Raw genomic sequence first — 26,619 nt, 5'->3', positions numbered from 1 at the left:
GAGAGAGAGAGAGAGAGAGAGAGAGAAAGATCTTCATTTACCACTTCCCTTGTGAAGGATACCAGGTGACTCATGTCCCCTACCTCCTTTGCCATCATTTTAAAAAGAACTGGCAAAAAACTGGTCTTAAGGTGATTTGTCTAAAACTTCTATTTTTACCACTGGCCAAATCCCCTCCAGGGCCACTTTTCTTAACTCCAGTTTTGTTTTATTTTGATTTTGATTTTTTGGTTTTTTTAGAATGGCAAGGGTGAGTCTACTGGCCTCTCTAACCAAAAGGGTTTCCATTTTTTTCCACTTGCTGAATTTTGGAAGTTTCTCTGTCCAACTATTTAAGATCACTCTGTTCTATGGTTGGGGCCAATATAGTCTTGTGAAAATCACACAGCTCTCTGCCCACCATTGTCCCCTTTTATAGGTCACAAGACCTGAAAGGCTAAAATAATCTGTGAAACCCTACTGCACTTTTGAAAATACTGTAAATTGATGAGTTACTGTGACCATGGATATTTTAAATCTTCTGTCCTTCTGGCCTCAGAATCAGCCCTTAAGGCATTCAGATCTGGCTGAAGAGCCCATGAGAGTATTTTAGGCATGGAAAGCCAAGACACTCTGGCAAAAAAAAAAAAAAAAAACAACAACAACAAACGCCTAAATGAACGATCTCCGCGAGTTAAATCCCAGTTGAAAGAACGGGCCATGAAAGAAGGAGGTACCTTTCTCTCTCTGAAGGGAGGAGAGAACTTCCACTTAGACTATGACCTTGTCTAAATAAGATCGGAGTTGGCGAATTCAAAACGCTTCCATAGCCTTGTCAATTCATGACAAGAGCCTAGGGTGATTACTGACGCCATGAACAAGAGTGTCAATTGTTAAATCTACAACAGGAGTCACTGTGCACTTACTCCCCATGTAGGATCTCTGTCCTTAATGTGTTGTACTATGTGAATTAATGCTATAACTAGTACTCAAATAGTATTTTACACTTTGTATTTCGGTGTGGGTGCTAAATTGATCTTCTGTATATAAAGATAATTGAAAATGAATCTTGATGTGAATGGAATGGGAGAGGGAGCGGGAGATGGGAGGGGTGTGGGTGGGAGGGAAGTTATGGGGGGGAAGCCATTGTAATCCATAAGCTGTACTTTGGAAATTTATATTCATTAAATAAAAGTTTAAAAAAATCTTCTGTCCTTCATAATTGTGATTCTCTGAAAATATTTGCAATTAAATTCATGGAGCTGTCTTTTAATAAAAAGTTGGCTCTATGTTTAAATTTTTGTCTTCTAGGATAAACACTTTCCTGAGATTTCTAGGGGTCATAGCACTTTGGTAAAGTATGATTGTGTAAACAAAGATAAACATTTACCTGTTTCCTACCTAATTCCTCCAAAATTCAAAAACTACTTTAAAGTAACAATAGGCTAAAATTTTGTATTTTCCTTTAAAAGTTGTTTTTCTTTTACTTCAGAGGTCCTAGAGAATTGTTTCAGGATGTAAATTGAAGGAACCAATAGGCAGGAAAGAAAGAGAAGGAGAAAGCTATAAGCATGAGAATGTATTCTTTAAAAAGAAAGGATATATTTACTTATTTGATTTTTTCCCAGAAACCTTTTATTTACAGTATACAAACTTCATGAACTTCATAAATACAACTTTAGGAACATTGTGATTCTCCCCATCATGCCTGCCCTCCAACCCAGAGTGAGACAGCAAGAGGAAGAGACTGAGAGAGGCAGAGAGATCTTCCATCTGCTGGTTCTCTCCCCAAATGGCCTCAACAGATGGGGCTGGGCCAAGATAATGTACTCTTGGTGATGAAGGTTAAGAGAGAGAATACATGGGGGCGGCATTGCAGCATAATGTGTAAAGTTGCCGCCTGCAATACTGGCATCCCATATGGGTGCCAGTTCATGTCCTGTCTGCTTCCCTTCTGATCCAGCTCCCTGCTTCATTTATCTAAGAATAATCCCATTCCCCACACTTGATAGATGGGTCCAGCCATTTGAATTAAGATATAGTACTATCTTACCCTCAAAAATTGAATCAAAAGCAAACTGCTCTCTCCACTCTCATTCACTTGGTCTCCTCCATGCTCCATTAAATGGAACCAGAACCTCTACTGGCTTCATATTAGTATAAAGCAAGTCTACCAAAGGGAAAGTCCACCATATTGAAATCAGCAGAGCCAAGGAAACTGCAAAGAAAAGGAGCTATATTCATGGAATTAAGACAGCCCTGAAATCCATCTTCCTTAGTACTTTACTTACTTTATGAGCCAATTTAAACCAGTGGGATTGGATTAAATTTTATTGCTTGATTCTAAAAGTATGATAACTGATGCAATCTGTAATTTCAAGATGACAAAGTGGCACACAGAGCCCAATCTTTCCAGGTAACTTCTCATTTTCTTCTCCCTCTGAAGACTCATATGAGAAGATGAAGGAGAAGAAAAGAAATAAAAACAAGGGAAACAAAACAAATTTAAGTAATAAAAATCCTGGCCCTTCACTCTGCATGGAGACCTCAGTCTTCCGGTAAGGTAGAAAGAGCCAACCAGGTTCTATGGAAAACATCACAAGTATAGAAATGTGTGCTTGGCAAGAAAGGTTAAGAAGGAAGAGTGTTCTTGGGAAGAAAGGCTAAGAAGGAAAGAGTGTTTTTTATAATAAGGAAAGGACATGGTTTATAAGAATGACTTTATCCTGATGGCTAGTTTACTCTAGACTGGAATGGAAATGAAGGAATGTTTCAAACAAGTTGAAGGGGGTGTGCGGAAGTCACAAAAGGTTATGAAAGAAAAAATATTGGACATGCTAACTGCTGCTCCAGGAGGTATCTGTGCCATGCTCCAGGAAGAATGTTGTCTCTGGGTCAATCAGACTGGACAGGTACAAACCCAAATTCGCACTTTTCCTGGACAAAGCCAAACAGCTCCAGGACCAGGCCAAGCAGGGCTGGGATTTCTGGCCTGACATCTCGTCATGGAAATCCTGGCTATTTCCTCTCCTTGGCCCAATAACTTCTGTAATCTTGCTGCTTCTTTTTGGACCGTGTGTTTTTAATGCCCTTGTTTATTTTGTCTCTAACAGACTAAAAGCTGTCGAACTCCAAATGGTCATCAGACAAGGCTTCCAGCCCATTCCACTGGACGACCTGAGCAGCCCTCTGGACCAAGCAGGACAGTCTTTCCAAGGCCACTGTTGCACACCATAAGACAGATAGCAAGAGGAAATACCCAAATCCCCCTCGACGCCCACATGCCAGCTTTGAAGAAGTTACAGAAAACGGAACTCCATCCATAATCCCAAAGAAGAATTTTGGGTATTGCCTCTTGAGGGGGGAATGTTAGGTAGGAAGTCAGATATGAGCTTGTGTGTAACAATGGCCAGTATATGCATCTACATCTCAAAGCCATCCTGATAATGTTTCAGGAGCAGCCCAGTATTCGCATCCTACTCTGCCCCCTTCTACCTGATAATCTATCAGGTGGGGGGTCCCCACCCCTTCTGCCTGACAAATCTTCCACAATCTCCCAGGTGCAGCCCAGTATCTGCATGTCAAATACTCTGCTCTGGATCCCAATTCTCTAGGGGGACCTGCCCACTCTTCCTCTGTCTGATAACATTTGCATCCATAAAGTCCTTTGTTTCAGGAGGAGGGAAAACTCAAGGAGGAGCTTCTTAACATTTGCATCCATAAAGTCCTTTGTTTCAGGAGGAAATGTACCTTCAAGGGAAAACTCAGATAGAAGTTTTTCTAATTACATCCAAAAATCCCTTTGTTCCAAGAGGAGCAGAGGTGGGGAAGCAAGACCCATCTCCTTAAACCCCCCCCCCCCCCCCGCCTCAACCAGATGGCACACTCAGCCCTCTGCCTCTCTGCTGAGCCACCCGCCTGGTCTGGCCAGGTGTAATCTCTACTCAACCATGTAACCTTGCTCCTCGCCCCCCGCCCAGTCCAAGTGACTGGGCACTCTCTCAGGCTCTGTCTGGAGAGGTGCCCATCCGTCCTTACGGATGTCCCTTCCCTAATAAACCTTGCTATTTTACCTCCCCCCCAAAAAAAATCCAAGAATCAAAACCCTATGCTATATTAATATGAGACAGAGGAAAGATCATCTTAATGAAGACACTTCAATATTGTGTATGTATGTGAGGATACTTCTAAATTTGTGGAAAATTAAATTCAAAGGTAAGATTATTTTGTGCAAAAGATTTTTGGAATCCATGCATAGAAAATATATTTAGAAAACTCATAGGAAAATGCATATTACGAAAAAACTATGACCAAGTTTCCAAAATTTTTGCAACAAAATGAACTTATTTTTAATTCTATTTCCATGAAATTTTTGAAGTACCTTCAAAATATAGAGAGTATGGTTAATTCATAAGCAGACCCTAAGGCTGTGTCAGAGAAACCAGATACTTCTCAAAAAGTATAAAAAATAAATGGGATTACTAATGATTTATATAAAAATATAATTGATACATATACCTAACACATGAGTAGATTGTAGCATAAACTCAGTAATTATGAAGTGTGGTGTGTTACAGTGTAAAAACCTATTAAAAAAGAAAAAGAAAAACCTCTCTTATAGTATATAATGGTAAATCTAATCTATAATTGTAGTTGTCCTTGAGGAAATATTACAAGGGACAATTTTCCTTTCTGCCCTATAGTCTTCATCTTTGCTCATTCATGCACTGCCTGAGTGACAACTAAACGTAATTCCTCATCACCTTTCTCTCTGTTTAGAATGTAGTTCCCACAGACGGCTGGTCTAACAGACCCTCTCTAGCCTTGGAAGGGAGGGGAGCCAAGGAGCTATACCTCCTAGCTAATGCCAAAGAAAGTCTTGTTTCCCAGAAGTTCCTATATGACTTAGGGAGACTGCCTGTCTCTATTGAACAAATTGTCCTTGAAGTTTTTCCTTTCAAAGCTGTCCATAAGAGAATGTAGAGATGGAAAGAAGTCTAGGAATAGAACAAGGAGAAGAATAAGAAGGAGCCTCTCTTCAACCTATCATGAATGAAGTACTAATGTTGTCTTTAAATACTTATATACTGCAATGCCTCAATTTTCAAAGGACATCCTGAACACCATTTGTTATTTTTTGTCTTTTTGATAATGACCGTTCTAGGTGGGGAAAAGTGGTATCTCATTTGGGTTTCATTTGGGTATCCTTGATAGTGATGTTCAACACTTTTTTCATATTTCTGTTAACTGTTTTCATTTGAGAAATATCTATTCAGGTCATTAGCCCATTTTAAAATTGGATTATTTGGGGTCTTTTGCTATTGGGTTTTATTAGTTCTTTATATATGGCTATTATTTTAAAAATAATAATAACAAATCCTGACAAGGATACAGAGAAAAGTAAACTCATATATTGTTTTTGGTGGGAATGCAAATTAGTATAACCATTATGGAAAACAGTATGCAGGTCCTCAAAAAACTAAAAGTAGGATTTCATGAAATAGCAATTCCACTACCGGTATGAATCCAAAGAAAGTAGCATCAATCTGTTGAAGAGACGCCTGCACTCTCGTGTTTATCACAGCCCTATTAACAGAAGCCTGAATGTGGAGTCAACCTAAATGCCCATCAACAAATGAATGGAAAAGAATTGTGGCTCCACTGGCACAATTATTTAGCATGTGGTACTTATAAGAAAAAGCACTCCCAAAAAGACAGATACCTCATGTTTTCCCTTACCCGAGGTAACCAGAAAAGTACCTAAAATATAATGTATTGGAGTGAAATGGACATTTTGAGATTCAATGATTGTTTACACCCTTTGTCTCTTCTGTAAAGGAACAGTATTTTTTTTCTTTGTACTATTTGTTGAACTGTTTTACTTAGTGTACAGTTAAGCTTATGATCATTAAGTAAACTGAAAGTAGATCTTTGTAAAAATTAAGAATGGGAATGGGAGAGGGAGGAGTAAGAAGTGTTGGAGCATGGGTAGGAAGTATCACTATGTTCCTAAATTTGTGTATGTGAAATACATGAAACTTCTATAAGTTAAATAAAATTTTAAAAAAGAAAATGTACTATATATACAATGGAATACTATTCAGCCATAAAAAAGGAAGAAAATCCTACTATTTGCAACTACATGAATGACCTGGCTGGTGAACATTGTGTTAAGTGAGATACACCAGGCATAGAAAGACAAATAGCACATGATCTTGCCCAGATTTGAAATGTTTATTAAAATTGATCTAAAAAAAAAAGTTGAGAAGAAAACAGTGGTTATCAGAGGTTGGGAAGTGGTAGCAAGTAGAGCCTGAGAGAGGTTGCCAATGAGTACAACATACAGTTAGATGAAAGACATACGGTTGTCCTAAGGCACAGTGGAATAAATATAGTTAACAATAATACACTGTATAGCTCAAAATATAAGAGAGGACTATAAATGTGATCACCATAACAAAATGATAGAAGTTTAGAAGATGCTAATTACCCTGATTTGATCATTACCCAATGGGTACATGAATAATAATATCACATTATACTCCATAAATATGTACAAATATCATTTTGTAAAAATTTGAAGTTTATAAAATTTAAAAAGACAAGCATATGGGGGGCCAGTGTTGTGGCATAGCGGGTAAAGCCACTGCCTGCAATGTCAGCATCCCATATGGGTGCCAGTTTGTGTCCTGGCTGCTCTACTTCTGACCTAGCTTCCTGCTAATGGCCTGAGAAATGTATTAAAGATGGTCCAAGTGCTTGAACCCCTGCCACTAGCATAGGAGACCCAGATGAAGCTTTTGGCTCAGACCTGGCCATTGCAGACACTTGGGGAGTGAACCAGCAGATAGAAGATCTCTTTCTCTCTGTCTTTCCTTCTGACTTTCAAAAAAAATTAATAAATCTTTTTTAAAAATTTTAAAATTAAAATTAAAGACAAACATAGAAGTGAGCATACAGGAATGTTAACAACATAACTGAAAGTATTTCTGTTTCTACAAAGAAGTTCAGTAGAAACAAGTCACCAGTAAGACTTCCCTGGGTGGTTTCTAGGTTGCCAGTCTATTCCAATCAGTTCTGAGAGCCCAGCTAAAGTGTTGTAGTTAGTATCTTCATTCAGCTTTCTCCCATACATGCTAGCTATACTATAATTTTTATGTTCTTTCTAATTCTGAATTGCAGAAAGTATGTCTTTATAATCACCATTGTATATATGACAGCAGCTATTAAATAAATACATTTGAATAAATCAATTAAAATTATAATACACTGGGGGATTAACAAATACAGAGAAAACATTCTTCTAATTCTATAACACTTATAAAATGGTTGTATTACTAAGCTTACTGTAGATTTATCAGTCACTAGTCGCAACCAAGACTTATTTGATGGTGAGTAACTGAGCAGGAATGTAATCATAATTATAGATCCCTGTGGAAAAATATACTTTGTAATGCATTTTCCAGAAATGAATTAGAAAACATGAGGTTTATTTTGATATTGTTATCTTTTAAATTCACATGCCAACAAAACTAGATTTAAATTCTCTTGGAATAATTGGTCTTTATTTCAGAGTTTATAAGTTTGCTTATAAAATAGAATTTAGATGGTGGCTAAGATTGCGAATATTTGCTTAAAAGTAAGTTTGGTACCTGTGGTTATTAATAGATAAAATTTGCACTAGGGCCAATGGAATTTGGGTCTGTTTTCTCTCAGCTACTTGTCTTTTACATTATAAAATACAGCAAAAAAATGTCCAAAATCTAATGAATGCTAAGTCAAGCATTTGAAGTCAGCTTTTAAATGTCATTCAAATAAATTGGGAAAAGAAAATTGGGCCTAAAGGAGTAATACAGATATGTGGAAATTCTCTAGGGGAATTTTAAGTTTAAAATTAATTGCATTGGAGTGGGTGTTTGTTCTAGCAGTTAAGATGCCTGAAAAAAGAAAAGATGCCTGCATCATAAATCAATGTATTAGTTCTCTTTTCATTACTTTAACTAAAATACCCAAGAGGAGCTTCTTAGGCAAGAAAAGGTTTATTATAGCTCACAGTTTGGAGGCTGTAAGTGGTCCCATAGTCTGGCAACTGTGGGGGTTGGTCAGGGCAGGGCAGGTGAATTATCACATGATGAGAAAGAAGCAGAGAAAAAAAAACCAGGCTAAACACAAACTCACCAACCCTCTTGTAAGAACCACCCTCCAAGGGCCCAACCCCAATGATCTAAACACTTCCCACCAGACCCACTTCCTAGCTGCCACAATTATATAAAGTCTTCATCCTTAATCCATCAACCAGTAAGAGTTTAAACATCTGCATGAGTTTTGGGGATACAAGTGCTACTCAACTCATAACATTCCACCCCTGGCTCTCCTAAAATTATGCCCTCATGTACAACATGCAATGAATTCCATTCCCAATCCTTAACTTAATCCAGCATTAATTTAAGTCTGCAGTACATAGTCTCATGTGAGACTCAGGGTAAACTCTATTAGTTGTAAATTTGTGAAATCAAAATCAAGTTAAATATTTCCAAGATACAATTGTGAGGCAGACAAACGGTAACTGTGTCCATTCCAGAGACGATAAGGAAATGAAAATGTAGGAGTGTGCAAGAGTGTGCACCCTAGTCCTTGTCTTCTTTGTGTAGATAGAGATAGAGATAGAGATAGAGATAGAGATAGAGATAGAGATAGAGATTTTACTATAGAAATAAAGAAATCATTCAAGTTGAAGTGAAAGTATTTTTTGAGGCAAGTGAGAGAGCAAAGGAAAGCCGAGCTCTCCAGTCCTAAGACACACAGAGGGGACTGCAGAACTGGATGTCTCATGGGGACAAACCCTTTCATCTATGTCACCTGGTGTGGCCGCTGGGACACAAGGTGTAGGGCCATTGTTGATTTGGCTGGGATCCATTCACGAACCTGGAGGGAGTTGGGGTTGGAGGGTTCCAGCTGTTTGCAAGCACTCTCCAGCTCAGAAGGGGCCATGATTGGTCTAGTCTGGGCAGGCATGTAAAATAGGAACCCCGTGAAATGAGGGAAAAGAAGGGGGAAGTTTACAATCTTCCAGAAGCATGCCCTGCCCTACCTGCATCTCCCTACCTCTACAAAAAGTAATTGGGACAAAGCAAGACCAAAATCCTACAGGGAACACATTAAGTCCCAAAGCTGCATGACTAGCACCCAGGACACACTACGGTGGAGACTTGGGCATCCCTGCCCCTACCTACGGCTTTGCTAGTCACAGCCCACGTTTCAATTCTTGCAGGCCAGAGTCTAATCTCTGTGATTCCACTGGGCATTGACCTAGTGGGAGCTCCTTGTAGTGACTCAGCCTCTAGAACTCATCTCTGTCTGGGCCCCTGTTCATTCAAAATATCCTTTGAGATCCAAGTGGAAGCCTCTGTATCTCCATGGTCCTGTTTTTCCTTATCCACACGGCTGTTCCAGGCTTCACTGTGACACTCAGTGTAGATTTTCTCAGTAGATGTCACATGTTGCTTGCGTATCTAATATTTTTGAGTTTTATCTGCCCATCCATCTTAACAGCTTCAGTGCCCCCACAGCACAGCTCTCCATGGCCTCACAGTCTTTCCTTTGAAAACTTGATGGAAATTCCATGATCCTATAACTCATGTATCCCACATGTGGCTGCAAAGCTAGAATCATGTGGACAATTCCAAGATTTGCCACCAGCAGGAGGTATCCCAGGACCCACTAAGATGGAATCCAGAGCTAGTTCAGACAAACAGGACGCCCAAAAATCTTTGAAACAAATTAGCACTATTTGGCCTTTGATGAGAATCTGACGGGAGCTGCAGCTTCAAAGATCTCTGAGACACCTCCAGGGTCTTTTCTCTCACTGCGTTGCTAATTCACACCCTTTCTCTGCCTCATTGCCCTGTCCCAGTCTTCTTCATCATCCCTTCTCTGGCCATGTTGCCAGTGTTTCAAACACTTTTGCTCTGCGTCCTTTTGTTCCACATTCTCACTGTAAAACTTTCTAAGAGAAAAATCCATTGACACCCATGCTGCACAAGGAACATTTGGCTGCCTTGAAGTCTCCTCCACTGATCCAAGGTGGCTGAATAGTGAGACACCACACTGACCTCAGCCACAGAAAGATACCAGGAAAATAAAGAAGGGTCATGTTCCCAGGGAACTAATTCAGAGAAATTTTCATTGGAAAATGGACAGATCAGAACAAAAACTCTGTGGGGCAGTGAGGAGAGAGGACAGACACTCAGTCACTGGTCGTGTGCTACCCACCACCCTGGCATCTATATGGCCATCTGGGAAGCACCTTCTTACCAGGGTGACCCGAGAGGAGGCTGACTCAGATGCCACCATTGATAGCTTTGACTTAAGGAGAATGTTATGGTCCCCACTGCCTTTTGTACTACCTGGGAAGCTGACAGGGGTCTGGGTGACTACTTTGCTCCATAAGGGAGGTCACATTACCTACCTCCCCCCCACCTCCACCTCCCTCCACTAAACACCAGACCCGATTTGCTGCAATGGGGTTGCAAAGAAACTTCACTCTATCTCAAGGGATAGCTAGCAATTCTACCACTGACAGGGGACAATGGGGTCAGAGCAGCTTGCAGGACAGAGAGCAGACCCCCTACACCCTGAGACTGTAGGAGTTCTGGGCATATGCCGTGGCACTGAGAGGGTCACAGGTGCTGACTCAGCTATGGCTGAGTTTCCATGCTCCTGCCCACTCTGACATTAGGAACTTGGAGTTCCCTGCACACTGGGGATGGATACTGCTGAGGGATTGGGGGAAACACTGCATAATGGATAGTGGATAGTGTGAGTGCCTGGGTGGGTGTGCTGTGCTGCTACTGTGTGCTCGCTCTAGGTGGTAAATCAGCTAGTTCATGCTGGCACAGAAAAGGGATGGAATTGTAAAGGTTCTTGCTGGTTCCAACACCTCCTCCACCCATTGAATGTAACCAAAGCTGCTTCACCATGCCCACTCAACTGCTGCCCCACCCACAGATGGTGGCCAGAGTTCCTTGCCTCCACCCAGCACTCATCCTTGGAACTCCAGGGTAAACATTAGGCACTCCACTGAGCCACAGAAGTACATTTACTAAAACAAAGCCTTCAATTAAAAAAAAATCTTCCAGAGAAGATGGAAACAAGTGACACCCAGATGTGTAAAAATCAACATGGAAACACAATAAACATGAACAAGGCAATATGACCCCCAAAAGGAACACAAGAATACATTAATATTGGACTTTGAACAAGAGGAGATTTATGAAATACCTGAAAAGGAATTCGAACGAATTATTACAAGGTTACTAAAGGATACAAAGAAACAGTTAAGTGAAATAAGGAAATCATACATGGCATTGATGAGAAGTTCTGTGAAAAGATGGAGATACTGAAGAAAAATCAAACAAATATCAGAAATAATGATAAGTTAAATAAATAAGTTTAAAAATACGGTGGAAAGCTTAACAACAGACATTGTAAGGCAGAAGAAATAATATCTGATCTAGAAGATAGGTATTTTGGTATCCTGTGAGCCAGTTCCTTATCATAAATAAATAAATAAATATTTCCTACTGCTTCTGTTTCTGCAGATAACCACAGCTAGCACACCAGACCTTCCACATTAATTCATTATCCTATTCAGCTCATAGGAGGGTACTTCAAAAAATTCATGCAAAGTGTATTGTATTAAAAAATGCAGATTTTTGATATTCTTAAGGCACCAAATAAACTTGTCTTTTAATTCAATTTTTTCATGAGCTTTTTGAAGTACCCTCACATGTTCCTGTTTTAGTGATGTGCCCATGACACTAGCTTATGTCAAAGGCATTATGCTTTAAGAACAGCCAATTCTTTCTTCTTATTATCTTTAAATTACTTTACTGGCTTTCTCATAGTGGTTTCACAGAAAGTTTTTGTTATTGGTAAAAGAACAGGTAAACCACCAAACATAAATTTTCCAGGAACTTCCCATCAAGAGATTTAATTTTCAACCAAGTGATTTCAAGATTAATGCATCAATTCTCTTTGGGATATATTTGTCTCCCAAAGTCTGATAATTCCTGGAGGGACTCACCATAAAAGGATCCTCAGTACAAAGGCTGAAGAGCAGACCTTGATTCAAAGTGAACTCACAAGGAATGCCTGCTGCTAATGACTTCTCTGAAACACAGACATTGAACTACTCTGTCCTCTCCTCCTTCTGCATTCTTCAACTTTCTGCTCCATCTCACCCTGTTGGCAACATCACATTTCAGGACTTCTCACATTACACTATATTTAGGGAGTGGATAATAAGTGTTCTAACCCCAACTTCTTGTTCTAATTCATTAGTAGCAGCTGTCTCACCCATTATGTTGAGAAGTAACAGGTGTGAACCATTTAACAGCCTTGATCAATGAGCTCTATCTGCCACGGCTGAGGAGAAAGCAGTGCCTACAAACGTCACACGCTGACCACCCGTTCTTCAGAGTGTTCATTCAACACCCTGTTAAAATACACACAGGGGCCAGCTCTGTGACACAGTGGGCTAAGCCTCTGCCTTGCGGCACCAGCATCCCATATGAGCTCCGGTTCAAGTCCTAGCCGCTCCACTTCTGATCCAGCTCTCTGCTATGGACTGGGAAAGCAGTGGAAGACGGCTCAAGTGCTTGCACCCCTGTACCACATGGGAAACCTGGAGGAAGCTCCTGGCTCCTGGCTTCAGATGGACGCAGCTCCAGCTGTTGCAACCATTTCGATGGAAGACCTTTATCCCTCTCCCTCTCCCTGGCTGTAACTCTACCTCTCAAATAAATAAAAATTTTTAAATATATAAATAAATGTAAATGTAGATATTAAAATTATATATTTATATACACACATATGAAGAGCAATGCTGCAGTGTAGTTCACTGGGACAATAGTTTCTGTCCTACATGAAACTCTCAGAAGAAATGCAACTGTCACTGCATTAGTTACCCAGATGCTTAGAAATGGGAACTTCCTAGGGGCTGGCGCTGTGGCTCACTTGGTTAATCCTCCGCCTGCGGCGCCGGCATCCCATATGGACACCGGTTCTAGTCCCGGTTGTTCCTCTTCCTGTCCAGCTCTCTGCTGTGGCCTGGGAGGGCAGTGGAGGATGGCCCAAGTCCTTGGGCCCCTGTACCCACATGGGAGACCAGGAAGAAGCACCTGGCTCCTGGCTTCAGATCAGCACAGCGCCAGCCATAGCAGCCATTAGGGGAGTGAACCAACTGAAGAAAGACCTTTCTCTCTGTCTGTAACTCTACCTGTCAAATAAAAAATAAAGAAGTGGGAACTTCCAGTGTTCTGCTCTGATTCCCTTTATTTCAAGGGCTTGTTAACAGCTTTAGGTTTCAGAGGCAGAAAGAGGAGTTGTCTGGCAACAAGGGAACAACTCACTTTTAGGCTTTTGTTTGGAAATCAAAGAACCTTTCATTTATCAGGGTGGGCAGTCCCAGAGGGAGGAGGGATAAAGGCTGAGCGTGGAGTCATTTTGGAGAATGGCTCATTCTGGGGAAGAAAGAAGAGCTTCCGGGAGCCTACTGAGGGGACAGGAGGACTGCCTGGTTTTCACATCAGGTGCACATTTACAAATTTTTCTCCAGTGCCAGAAACAGGGGAGGATGGAAGGTCTGGAACGTCTTTGGAATCTGGCTTCAACGTTGTAAGATCAAGGAAACAGAGACGTCCTGTGGACAGCGCAGAGAAGCAACGTGAAGGCATCCAGATCCCTCCAGGCCAGCAGCACCTGGATGATGCTGCAGAAACAGCTCCTCACAGCAGCAGCCCTTGATGGAAGGAATGACACTGATGACAGCCATCACAAGAGACGAAGGACAAGGATGTCCTGCCACCTTCCAATCACTTTACTGTGCACAAGCAAGGAGAGGAAGCAGTCTACTGCTCTCTCCCTCAGAAGAAATGAGGAGAATAAAAATGAGGGGCTGAAATCCATATCAAAGCTGAAAAAGTTGCACATTGTCCCCCAGGGATTGCGGGGTAAAATCATACCCAATATAAAAACATACATAGGACAAGTGAAAACAAAAGCTAACTTAAACATGTTAAAAATCCAATGGCATTACTAGAAATTTCACACAGATAGGAACTGGATTCAGAGGATCTCATAGGCACACAGACTGAGGATGTGGGCACTGATGGTTTATACTCCCTGTCTAGGCTCACACAGCTAGCATTTGAGAGTTGCAATACTAACATAAGTCTTCTGATACATAGACTCAAAGGCCCAAAGTGCTTCAGTATTAAGAAGGGTGGTTCACGTAGCAGTACCTGGAATTAGGTAGGGACCAGAGATCAAGTGGCTAAAGGTGCCCCTTAGTGCACCTACGCATGTAGGGAGTGGAGGGGGAATCCACAAGAAGAGGGTGGACTGGGGTAACACCCTGGTGTGACAGGATCAGGCGCCAAGAAGAGTGGACAACTGCAGAAGGGATTCATAGTCAGACACACCCGATTTTTCTCCTTTCTGTGGGAAAAATTTCTAAACTCTCCCATCTTAGGAAATGTATGTAATGTGGCAAGGACATGGTAAGTATTGCATGAACAATCTTTCATTGGAAGTGCAAGACTGTAGAAAAAAAATCTTCCATGACAATATCAGAACATTACTGAAAGTTTATTTTTATTTGCATGATTATTTGAGAGGCAGAGAAAGGGAGAAATAGAAATTTCTCAGCCACTGGCTTATGCCCAAATGCCTGCAACAGCTGGAGCTTGACCAGGCTGAACATGGAGCCAGGAATTCAATACAAGTCTCCCACGTGGGTGGCAAGGATTCCAGTCCTGAGACACCACTGCTACTTCCCAGGGTCATGTTAGCCGGAAGCTGGAATCAGGAATCAGAGTTCAATATCAAACCCAGGAACTCTGATATGGGATATGGATTCCTTAACTGGTATCTTAACTGGTAGACCAAACTCCTGCCCCAAAACACTATGAAAGTTTCCTAAAGGCAGTAATTCATGAAAATAATTCTGGGGGTCAGCGTTGCAGTGTAGCAGGTAAAGCTGCTGCCTGCTACACTACACTGGCATCCCCTATGAGCACTGGTTTGTGTCCCAGCTGCTCCACTTCTGATCCAGATCCCTGCTAACAGCCTAGGAAAAGAAGTGGAAGATGGCCCAAGTGTTTAATGAAGATGAAGCTCTTGGCTTCAGCTTGGCCCACTGCTGACCATTGCAGCCATTTGGGGAGGGAACCAGTGGAAGGGAGATCTCTCTCCTTCACTGTCTTTCAATCTCTCTCTCTGTAACTCTACCTTTCAAATAAATAAATAAATAATTTTTTAAAAGTAGGGAAACGTCAGTGTGGCATTGTGGTTTAAGCCACCACCTACAGCACCAGTATCTCATAAGGGCACTAGTTCGAGTTCCGGCTGCTCCACTTCTGATTCAGCTCCCTGCTAATGAGCCTGGGAAAGCACGCTCAAGTGCTTGAGCCCCTGCACCCCTGTGGGAGACCTGGAAAAAGCTCCTGGCGTTGGCCTGGCCAAGTCCAGACCAGCAGATGGAAGGCCTCTCTCTCTGTCTTGCCTTCCCTCTCTCTGTAACTCTGCCTTTCAAATAAATGAAATAAATCATTTTTTAAAAAAAGAAAAAGTGAATTCTGCATTGGTGCAAGTTTTTCAGGGCTTCAATTTGTAGTTTGTTTCAGAAGCAAGTATTTTGTAAACTTTTATTAATAACCATTTTACATTTATACACCTATTCTTTGATGTATATTACAATATTTACTGAATTTGTTGATTTCCAAATGCCTATGAGACCTCAATCCTACTAATTCTATTTCCCATTAAATACAGGAAAATAATCCTGAAACTTGGTAGGAAATTAAAACATACCAGAATTCACTGTTCTCCCAATCTTTTATTATATATGTGTGTGTGTGTGTATAATGTACTATATTTAAATCCATGTATATAATGTGTAAATTTGCCTTCTATATTTGTAGTAAATATTGTTGGTTTAAAAAAAACTAAAGAAAAAGAAAAGGGGGAAATTTTTCTTCTTAATGGCACTCAATTATCTCAACTGCTGCTTAAGCTTAAATGAGAGTCTCTCTTTTTTTTTTTTTTTTTTTTTTTTTTTTTTTTTTTTTTTTTTTTTGACAGGCAGAGTTAGACAGCGAGAGAGAGAGACAGAGAGAAAGGTCTTCCTTTTTCCATTGGTTCACCCCCCAAGTGGCAGCTACGGCCAGCGGGTTGCGCTGATCCGAAGCCAGGAGCCAGGTGCTTCCTCCTGGTCTCCCATGCAGGTGCAGGGCCCAAGGACCTGGGCCATCCTCCATTGCCTTCCCAGGCCACAGCAGAGAGCTGGACTGGAAGAGGAGGCACTGGGACAGAATCCGGCGCCCCGACCAGGACTAGAACCCAGTGTGCCGGCACCACAGGCAGAGGATTAGCCTAGTGAGCCGCGGCGCTGGCCGAGAGTCTCATTTCTTAAATTATTTAAAAATTGTTTGGCAAATGTTCAGAATGCCATTACATTTATAATATATTTGTAATTATGTTCATATTTTTATCAACTCTGGAAAAAATATATATCACAAGACTAGTAACACACACACATTTTATAATCTCTGTAAAAGTCAATCATTTCCAAACCTCATTCAGCAACTAATTACAAATAAATACTATAATATAGCTGAGTAACAAGCAGCTTTCTATTTGAATCACTTTTTCTATTTGATTAGTTTTATTCACATTATGTAAAATAGATTAGGATTTGGCTGAACAGTTAACTTGTTAATTGCTCTATGAACAAGTTGGAAATGTGTCATTATTATCTACATAACAAATAATTGTGGGTGTGATTTCAATATGGAATAAGCTGCCTTTGGCTTTTATTTCTTTGGAGATGTAACAACACTACAATTGCATTCAATCAGATGTGACATCTTCTGTGCATTGATAGATGCATTATTGATACACATGGTCTTGATGTGACAAGGTATCTCTTTCATCTTTGAGGAAAATGAATTATTGCATTGTCACTGCTACACTCCAAATTGTCATTGGCATAGCGAGCTATCCACCTGTTCCCCACAGCACTTTCATCTTCAGAAGCTTGTTCAGTGAACACATTTGTGTTTCTGCAGATGCAGCCTAGGTCCCTGTGTCCTGGTACAACAGGCTTCTAAGATTCTACCCCTCTACTGCAAGAACCTGGTGCTCTTGCCTACCAGACTTCCTTTCTATGTCTGGTCACAGCAGCCCAGCTTTCCTGGTGAGACCCTTCCCTAACAAGTTCTCAGTCCCTGCGATATGAGTGGGGCTGAGCTTACCAGCCTCCCAACCACCCTATCACTAAGAATAAGCAAGTGAATCAACCTGACCACTGAGGGTAGCCCATGACCATTGAATGATTCATAGTTAGGGTCTTTATCCAGTCGAGTACATCAGAATCATTCCCTAGACTTTGTTGGCACCAAAATGAGTGAAAATAAAAGTTAGGCTAGGGGTGAGACCCAAATCCTCATGACATTGTTCTTGATTCTTTGAATGTAGCTATGGCTAAATATAAAGATCCATTTGGAGCATTCGATTATATAAACCATTCACTTTGTTTCTCTTTAAAAAAATTGAGAGGAATAGTCAGTTACTTGCAATTTCTGATCAACATGCTTATGAACTGATAATTTTCCACTTAGATAATGTTAATCAAGATAAGATAAACTCTGGTGAAATAAATAAAATGTAAATCTTAGTCACTTAGGGACCAGTGCTATGGCATAGCAGGTAAAGTCAATGCCTTCTATGCTGGCATCCCATAAGGGCACTGGTTCAAGTTCCAGCTGCTCCACTTCTGATCCAGCTCCCTGCTAATATTCTTAGGAAACAGAAGAAGATGGCCCAAGGACATGGGCCCCTGCACCCATGTGGGGGACCTGGAAGAAGTTCCTAGTTCCTGGCTTCAGATAAGCCCAGCTCTGGCCTTTGCAGCCATCTGGAGAATGAACTAGTGGATGGAAGATTCTCTCTCTCTCTCTCTCTCTCTCTCTCTCTCTCTCTTTCTGTGTGTGTGTGTGTCTTTCTCCCTCTATATAACTCTGCCTTTCAAATAAATTCATCTTTTAAGAAAACCTCAGTTACTTAACACAACTAAACTTCAGTTTTGTAGACATCACAGTCTAGTACTTGTTGGGCTGCCTTCTATGGAAGAGGCATGTTGTTGGGGCACATAGTTTCCAAAGTCCTTATTGCCTGAAAAGGAAGAGAAGGAGAAGGCATCCTGGCTCCTCAGTGGACTAAAGACTACATAAGTCAGCACTTCTCACAGCCTATCGTCCAACCTGGCGGCTTAGCATCAAAGCAACTCTTGGGAATTCAAGAAAATGTAGGGAAGCACATGCATACTCACTGAGCAGTAGCTGTGTGTGTTAGTCAGGAGTCTGTAGAGGAAAAGGACCAACAAGTGACACAGATAGAGGTAGATGTAGGTGCAGGAATAGACATAGACAAAAATATGAACATGAGCATGGACATGAACATAGACATGGATATTGATGTGCATACTTGTATACAGAAAGAGAGAGAGTTGTTAAGGAACGGCTCACATGGTTGTAGGAACTGGTACATCCGAAATCCACAGGAAAGATTGCTGGAAACAGATATGGGTTGATAGTTCAATCTTTAAAAATATGATTGATTGATTGATTGATTGATTTGACAGGCAGAGTGATAGAGGGAGAGAGCTTCCAACTGCTGGTTCACTCCCCAAATAGCTGCAAAAGCCAGGGCTGTGCTAGGCCAAAGCCAGGGACCAAGAACTCCATCCTCTTCTCCCACATAGGCAGCAAGGCCTAAGTACTTGGGCCACCTTCTGCTGCCTTTCTGGTTGCAATAGCAGGAAGCTGGATCAGAAGCAGAGCAGACAGGATTGGAATCAGCACTCCAATATGGGATGCTGGCATTGCAAGCAGTGGCTTAACCTGCCATGCCACAACTCCCAGGCCCACTATTGCAGAAATTTTTCTTCTTTTGAAAAACTTTTAAGACCTCTGTTAATTGCATGAATCTCACTCAACTTACATAAAATCAACTGAGTATAGATACTAACAACATCTACAAAACTCCTCCACAGGAACTCCCAGATTAGTGCTTGATTTAATAACTGTATCCTACAGCCTAGGCAAGTTGATACATGAAATTAACTATTACACTATCTCTGCCACTGGTCAGATGCCCTTATTTTTTTTTCTCATAATATTTCTGAGGATATCCATATGTGTGCTACAATGAGGGAGATTCACAGCCATCTCATTGCTGGACATACTCTGTGTCTCCTCCCACACCATGAACCTAAGTTTAACATTGTCCAAACATTTCTCTGATCAATATAAGGCTAATTAATTTCTAAAATGTTTAGCTAAATTTCATTGTTATACTTTCAACTGGTTCCCTTTATGTGTTCCTTCAGTTATTCAGTTAATATTTTTGTGTGTATTGTATGCCGGGCACACCAATGTTCACCTTTTCAAGGCAGGTATCTGCATCTTCATATTGAGGGAGAATAGATAACTATATTAAGAATTTCATGCTTTGTGACAAGTCACTCCAAACTTACAGGTTTAACACCAGAATAACTTATTTTTTGTGCTTTCTGGAAGTCAAGAATCACAGACCAGCCTCATTGGGTGGCTCTTGCTCATGTATTTCACTGAAATGCAGCCAGATGTTGGCTTGTGCCACACTTGTTAGAAGGCTTGACAAACACTGCAGGAACTATTTCCAAGGGGATTCACTCATTTATTCTGCAAGTTGCTGCTGGCTGTTGGCAAGAAGCCCCAGTTGTTTTCCACACAAACCTCTTCCTAGGATTGCCTGTCTGTTTCCTTCTGGAATGGGAGACCCAGAAGTCTAAGGCAGAGGCTTCAATGTCTTTAGTGTCCTAGGACTGGAGGCAACACACAGTCACATCCACTGTGTTGTGTGCTCACACTGACCACCTCTAGTCAGTGTGGGAGGAGACAACACAAGGGTACGAATTTTGGATGAGGATCATGGGGACCACTTGGAATTCAGGAGCCAAGCCTTTGCTTGAAATATCTTTTGTTCAGAGACACAGCTGGCTCACCCTAGTGAGTATACGATTCCATCATTCATATATTCAGGTGTGACAAGTTAAAGAGCTGACGCTTCAGTTAAATTTAGCATGAACCTAAAACTTCTGCTTTACATAAGTGTAACAGAAGGGAAGAAACTTCCAGAAATTCTCTGAAGAGGTTCAGCTGGAGGCTGTGGACACCAGACACATATACACACACTAGTCATTGACTTCAGAGTCACAGTCACAGTCACACCATCTTGGGGCCCACCACCTTACAGAAGAGAAGTTTCCTATCTATGGTAACAGAAACAAACAGATCAAGACTAAGTATGATTTGAGCATTATACTTAATAAAAAATAATAATGAGGACCTGTGCTGTGGCATAGCTTGTAAAGCCCGCCACCTGAGTGCCAGCATCCCCATGTGCCAGCATCCAGTCCTGGCTGCTCTACTTCCAAACCAGCTCTCTGCTGGGGCCTGGGAAAGCAATAGAAGATGGCCCAAGTCCTTGGGCCCCTGCACCCATGTGGAAGACCCTGAAGAAGCTCCTGTCTCCTGGCGTTGGATCGGCCCAGCTCCAGCTGTTGCAGACATTTGTGGAGTGAACCAGCAGATGGAAGACTTTCTCTCTTCTCTCTCTCTCTGCCTCTGCCTCTCTATAACTCTGCCTTTCAAATAAATAAACAAATCTTTTTTAAAATTTATGTAATTCTAGGTGATTTACATGTATTAACGTTCTTTCCCATCTTCACGCAATGAAAGTATCCAGAATGCTCAGTCTCAGAGAAGATATACTAGCAACAGGGCAAAATTGTATTTATTTTGTTGCAATGGTTACAAAATTGAAATGTGGTACAGCTGGTCATGAGAATTCATGGGAAGAAGTTAATAGGATGAAAAATGTGATAATTACCATCCTGGGTACAACTAATATTGGGATAGGTAATATTAGGGGTAAACCTCCAGTTTTTTATATTAATTGGTTGTGATAATCTCATAAAAACTAAACACAAAAAAAAGCTTTGAATTAAAGCAAATTCACAATAGCATCTATTTTGATACAAATGGTAGAATTTTATTCTTTTTATAGCTGAATAATATTCTATTGTGTGTGTATGTGTGTATGTACCACATTTTCTTCATTCATTCATCTGATGATGGACACCTTCGTTCATTCTATATTTTGACTATTATGAACACTGATATATGGTAGTGCAGGGTGCTCTTTGACACTATGTGTTCACATCTTTTGAACACATCTCCAGAAGTGGGGTTGCTGGATTATATGGCAAGCCTATTTCTGGTTTTTTGGTTTTTTGTAAGATTGATTCATTGATTGATTTGAAAGGCATAGTTGGGGGGAGGGGTTCTTTTTTATTTCTCATTAAAGATTTATTTTTATTTGAAAGAGTTACAGAGAGGAGTAGAGACAGAGAGAGAGAGAGAGAGAGTTTTTCCATCTGTTGATTCACTCCCCCAAATGGCCACACTGGCCGGAGCTGAGCCAATCCGAAGCCAGAAGTCAGGAGCTTCTTCCAGATCTCCCATGTGGGTGTAGGGGCCCAGGGACTTGGGCCATCTTCCGCTGCTTTCCCAGATGCATTAGCCAGGAGCTGGATCAGAAGTGAAGCAGCTGGGACTCGAATCAGCACCCACATGGGATGCTGGTGCTACAGGCTGTGGCTTTAACCCACTATGCCACAGCACTGGCTCCAAGAGAGGTCTTCATCCACTGTTTCACTCCACAAATGGCCACAACAGCCACAGCTGGGCTGGTCCAAAACCAGGAGCCAGGATCTTCTTCCAGGTCTCCCACTTGGATTACAGGGGCCTAAGCATTCGGCCATCTTTGGCTGTTTCCTAGGTACATTATCAAGGAGCTGAATCAGAAGTGGAGCAGCCGGGACTTGAACTAGCTCCCAAATGAGATGTTGGTATCCCAGGTGGCAGCCTAACCCACTATGCTATAACACCAGCCCCTATTTCTTGTTTTTTTAAGAAATCTCCACACTATTTTCCACAATGGCTGCACTAATTTACATTTCCACCAGCAGTGTATGAGTTCCCCTCTCTCCACATCCTCACCAACATGTTACTCTCTGTCTTTTGGATTTTAGCCATTTTGACAGGGGTGAGGTGATGTCTCATTGTAGTTTTGATCTGCATTTCCCTCATGGCTAGTGATGCTGAGTATTCTCTCATAGTTCAATGGCCATTTGTATTTCTTCTTTTGAGAACTGTCTGTTGAGGTCCTTGACATTTCTTAACTGGATTGATTGTTTTGTTCTGATGTTCTTGTGTTGCTGATATATTGTGGACATTAATCCTTTGTCAGATAGGTAGCTTGAAAATATTTTTTCCCATTGTGCTGAATGTTTCTCCACTCTATTGATTGTTTCCTTTGCTGTGTAGAAGCTTCTGAGTTAGACATAATCCCATTTGTCTACTTTTGCTTTTGCTGCCTGTACTTTGGTATCTAGCCAAAAATCAACACCTACACCAATGTTTTGAAGTGTTTCCCCTACATTTTCTTCCAGTAGTTTCATATTCTCAGGCCTTAATTTTATATATTTGATACATCTTAAGTGGATTTTTTTATATGGTGAGAGATATAGATTAATTTAATTCTTCTACATATATGTATCCAGTTTTGCCAGCACCATTTATTAAAGGATTTTCTTTCTTCAATGTGTAATCTGGGCACTTTTGTCAAAAATCAGTTGGCTGTATGTAGATAGATTAATTTCTGGGCTCTCTATTCTGTTCCATTGATCTATATGTTGGTGTTTGTGCCAATATCATACTGTTTTAATGAGCCATACACAGAAAAAAATACTGGATGCACCCCCTTATATGTGGAAGCTAAAATTAAAAAAGAACAATCAAAAATAAAAAGAAATATCTGTATCAGTATTGCTGAAAATACATTCATGTCAAACTTTGTTTTGTATCTTTCTCAAACCAATTGCTAAGAATGATATACTACCATCATTTTAATGATCTGTGATTATTTTAAAATTTACTGTATGTGAATGAAATAGTCCTTTCATTTTATTACTGTTTAGAGCCCTTGCCCTTTTTTCTAGCTGTACTATGGTCTTTTTTTTACAAATTTTTTACTTGTTGAGCTCTTTATTTAAGGGAGCATTAAGCCTTTGACCACAATGTGTTTAAAAAAGAAAAAGAGAGCGAGAGAGAGGGAGAGAGGGAGGGAGGGATGTATTATATTCTTAGAATTGAATCTGTTCTCTTTGTATTAATATCACATTAACAAGAGAATTTTATTGTAGTAATTATCATACATTTGCTGTGACTCTGATAATCTAGTGCATTAATAAATTCCTGTATAACAAAAAGAAGGAAATACAGAGTAAGAAAAAAATGGAGACTGTACATCTCTGACCCAAAAGAAAAAATGTATTCACAGGTTGTTAGTCTCCGGGGAGATTTAGAGGAGGAAGTTAATATTTTCTTGTGAAATTCCCCATCACTATAATGCTAAATATTGCAAATAATGCAAATGTTTGTGTGAATGAAAATTATCTATATGCACAAAGAGCTGGAAGAAAGCAAATTTAGCTGCTAAAGAGATATGTTATAAGGCTTTTTATTAAAAAGTGGTTACTATTACCTTCTTCTCCCAGTATTTTCTACAAATGATTGTTAGCCAATAATATTACAGGAGAAATTTATTATATTCATTGTTTTCCACTTAGTATTTTTAAAATAAATATTATATTGCTTTTTCATCATAAAAAAATAAAAACAATATAAGAAAAAAGACTCACCCAATAAATCCAAGGTTTCCTCCTCACAATTCTTTGTGACTCCTCCTGAATCTGTTTTCATTTGGATCCTAACCCATGCATTGCAAATCTAATCAAGGTCAGTACTAAGCCAGGTGTTTCAACTAATAACACTACAGAGACAGGGGCATGCTAAACTGCCACCTTCAATGCCAACACCTCATATCAGAGTGCCAGCTCAAGTCCCAGCTACTCTGCCTCCAATCCTACTTCCTGCTAATCACCTGGGAAAGTAGTGGATGATAACCCAAGTGTGGTTCCTGCCACAAATGTTGGAGATTGCTAGTTCACTCTCTCTCTCTCTTTCCCTCCTCCTCACACCCTCCCCCTGTCACTCTGCCTTTGAAAAAGTAAACAAATGGGGACCAGCATTGTGATGTAGTGGTTAGGCACTGTGGCACAATGGTTAAGCTGCCAGGCCAGCATCCTACATTATAGTGCTGGTTTGAGTCCTAGCTATTCCATTTCAAACCCAGCTTCTGCTAATGTTTCTTGGAAGGCAGTAAAGGATGGCTCAAGTACTTGAGCCCCTGCAACCCATGTGGAGACCCAGATGGAGTTCCTGGATCCTGGTATCAGCCTGGCCCAGCCCTGACCATTGAGGTCATTTGGGGAGTGAACAAGCACATGGAAGATTCCTCTCTCTCTCTCTCTCTCTCTCTCTCTCTCTCTCTCTCCCTCTCTCTCTCTCTTTCTCTTTCTCTCTCTCTCTCTTTCTCTCCCTCTCTCTTTCTCTCCCTCTCTCTTCATCTTCTTTCTCTGTGTGTGTCTCTCTCTCTGTATAGGTCTGCCTCTAGAATAAATAAAGTTTAAAAAATACTATAGAGACTTCTAGTGAGATGTTCATGATAAGCTATTTTAAAAATTTGAGTAACTTGGACAAAGAAATGTTTAAATTTTTTTCCAAGTGAAATAATCAGTATTTTATTACTCAAAGAAGGCTGCATAGTACAATGTGAATTTTAATGATCTCATCAACAGCAAGTTGTAATGAAACTATTAGAAGATTGTTTTCAACACTTTAGGATGTCACCGGATCCATTATCATTGTCTGCTTCCAAGGGCATTGATTTCAAGGAACAATTTATTAAAAATGAAACTCATGGATAAGGAGTCTTCAAAAATTCATGGAAAATGCACATTATAAAAAATTACATGATTTCAAATTTTGTAGGCCAAAATACACTTATCTCTTAATTCCTTTTTCCCATGAACATTTTGAAGTAACTTCATATATCCAATTCACCTCTACCCAAGCCTTTTACCTATAGATTTATGTAACTTTTAGGTTGGAACCAGAAAAAAAAATTCCTTCAAAAATGAGCTTTTCCAATCAGGGTGAGCTCTTCATCATGCAGGGGGACTCATGGGATTACTTACTCTTGGGAAGCAGCACCATGGCGTCAGGCTGCAAGATTGGCCCATCCCTCAATGATCTGCACCTAGATATAGTAGAGGATGCTGGCCTGGCAGCTTAACCACTATGCCACAGTGCCTAACCACTACATCACAATGGATGGGCATTTCATTGCCAACATCCCCTTTGATCAACCTGAGGTAGAAATCCTGCAAAAGTGGCACTCCGTCATGCATGTGGTGGTCTCCAGGCCAGAATACTGGATAAAGCCAAAGACTGTAGCAGAACCAACTCAATACACTTTGCTTTTTAAGGCTACTGAGAACTCACGGGCTTTGATTAAAGATATCGGGAGAATGGGGTAAGGGTTGGCCTTGCCATCAAACCAAGAATTGCAGTTGAGACTCTGGCCCCAAAGGCTCATCAGAGAGATGTCTTGGTTAAGATCATAGTATCTGGGTTTGGAGGACAGAAATTCATGGAAGACACAATGCCACCTTGGTTTAGGACCTGATTCCGTTGTTGATGTGGAGGTTGGGTCCTGACGCTGACCATACATGTGCACAAATGCAGGAGCCAACATGACTGTGTGTGGCAGTGCCTTTGTGAGGAGAGAAGACCCCAGATACAGGATCAGCTTGTTCAGAAATGTTTGCTCAGAAGCTGATGGAAAACACCTTCTTGATCAATGAAACAAGGAGCCCAAAGTTTGTGCTCACGGAAACATTTTGCTAGAAAACAGGAATACTGAGTACCAGTGCTGCTTTTCTGAGCAATTATGCACTCTCATGATTAAAATATATTGTGAAAATCTTCAAAGAGGTTAAAAATTGGTATGTATAACTGCATTTTAAAGATTAGTGTGGTGAAATGCCCTGTTTTTACTGGGAGACTTGATTTTTATAAAGTGGATATATGGCTGTATTAATGTTACAAGCAGAAATATGTTAATGTTTAAGGAAGGTGATACTACTATGAAAAAGAATTTGTATTTTAAAAAAGAAATTTCTGTTGTTTCTCATCTAGTTTCCAAAAGCATAGGAAGTATTTAGGCTTTTCCTATTTCACATCATTGTTTATATGATTGAGAATATGAGTAGAATGGAACTTATAAATACAAGCTTATGTGGTATTTATGGAAAACCAAAAATAATAATAATAGCAGCTCTCTGCTGTGGCCAGGGAGTACAGTGGAGGATGGCCCAAGTCCTTGGGCCCTGCACCCCATGGGAGACCAGGATAAGTACCTGGCTCCTGCCATCGGATCAGCGCGGTGCACTGGCCGCAGCGCGCCAGCCGCGGCGGCCATTGGAGGGTGAACCAACAGCAAAGTAAGACCTTTCTCTCTGTCTCTCTCTCTCACTGTCCACTCTGCCTGTCAAAAAAAAATAATAAT

At 40.7% G+C, this 26,619-nt stretch overlaps 1 long non-coding RNA gene and 1 pseudogene across 2 annotated transcripts in view; one reads left to right on the top strand and one right to left on the bottom strand.

Annotated features, from left to right (window-relative positions):
* LOC127492777 (uncharacterized) overlaps positions 1–25,293 on the bottom strand; it is a 125,761-nt gene extending 100,468 nt beyond the window's left edge. The window contains exon 1 of one of the 2 annotated variants that reach the window (XR_011381947.1): positions 25,247–25,293. This is a non-coding gene — a long non-coding RNA (uncharacterized lncRNA). The other variant, XR_011381948.1, reaches the window with a different exon arrangement.
* Positions 25,294–25,424: 131 nt separating this feature from the next.
* Positions 25,425–26,176, top strand: LOC127492776 (ribulose-phosphate 3-epimerase-like; annotated as a pseudogene).
* Positions 26,177–26,619: the final 443 nt, after the last annotated feature.

The sequence above is a fragment of the Oryctolagus cuniculus genome, chromosome 14, assembly GCF_964237555.1.
Source record: "Oryctolagus cuniculus chromosome 14, mOryCun1.1, whole genome shotgun sequence".
Lineage (NCBI taxonomy): Eukaryota > Metazoa > Chordata > Mammalia > Lagomorpha > Leporidae > Oryctolagus > Oryctolagus cuniculus.
The sequence above is the reverse complement of the archived record's forward strand: the minus strand, read 5'-3'. Positions and strand labels throughout refer to the sequence as shown.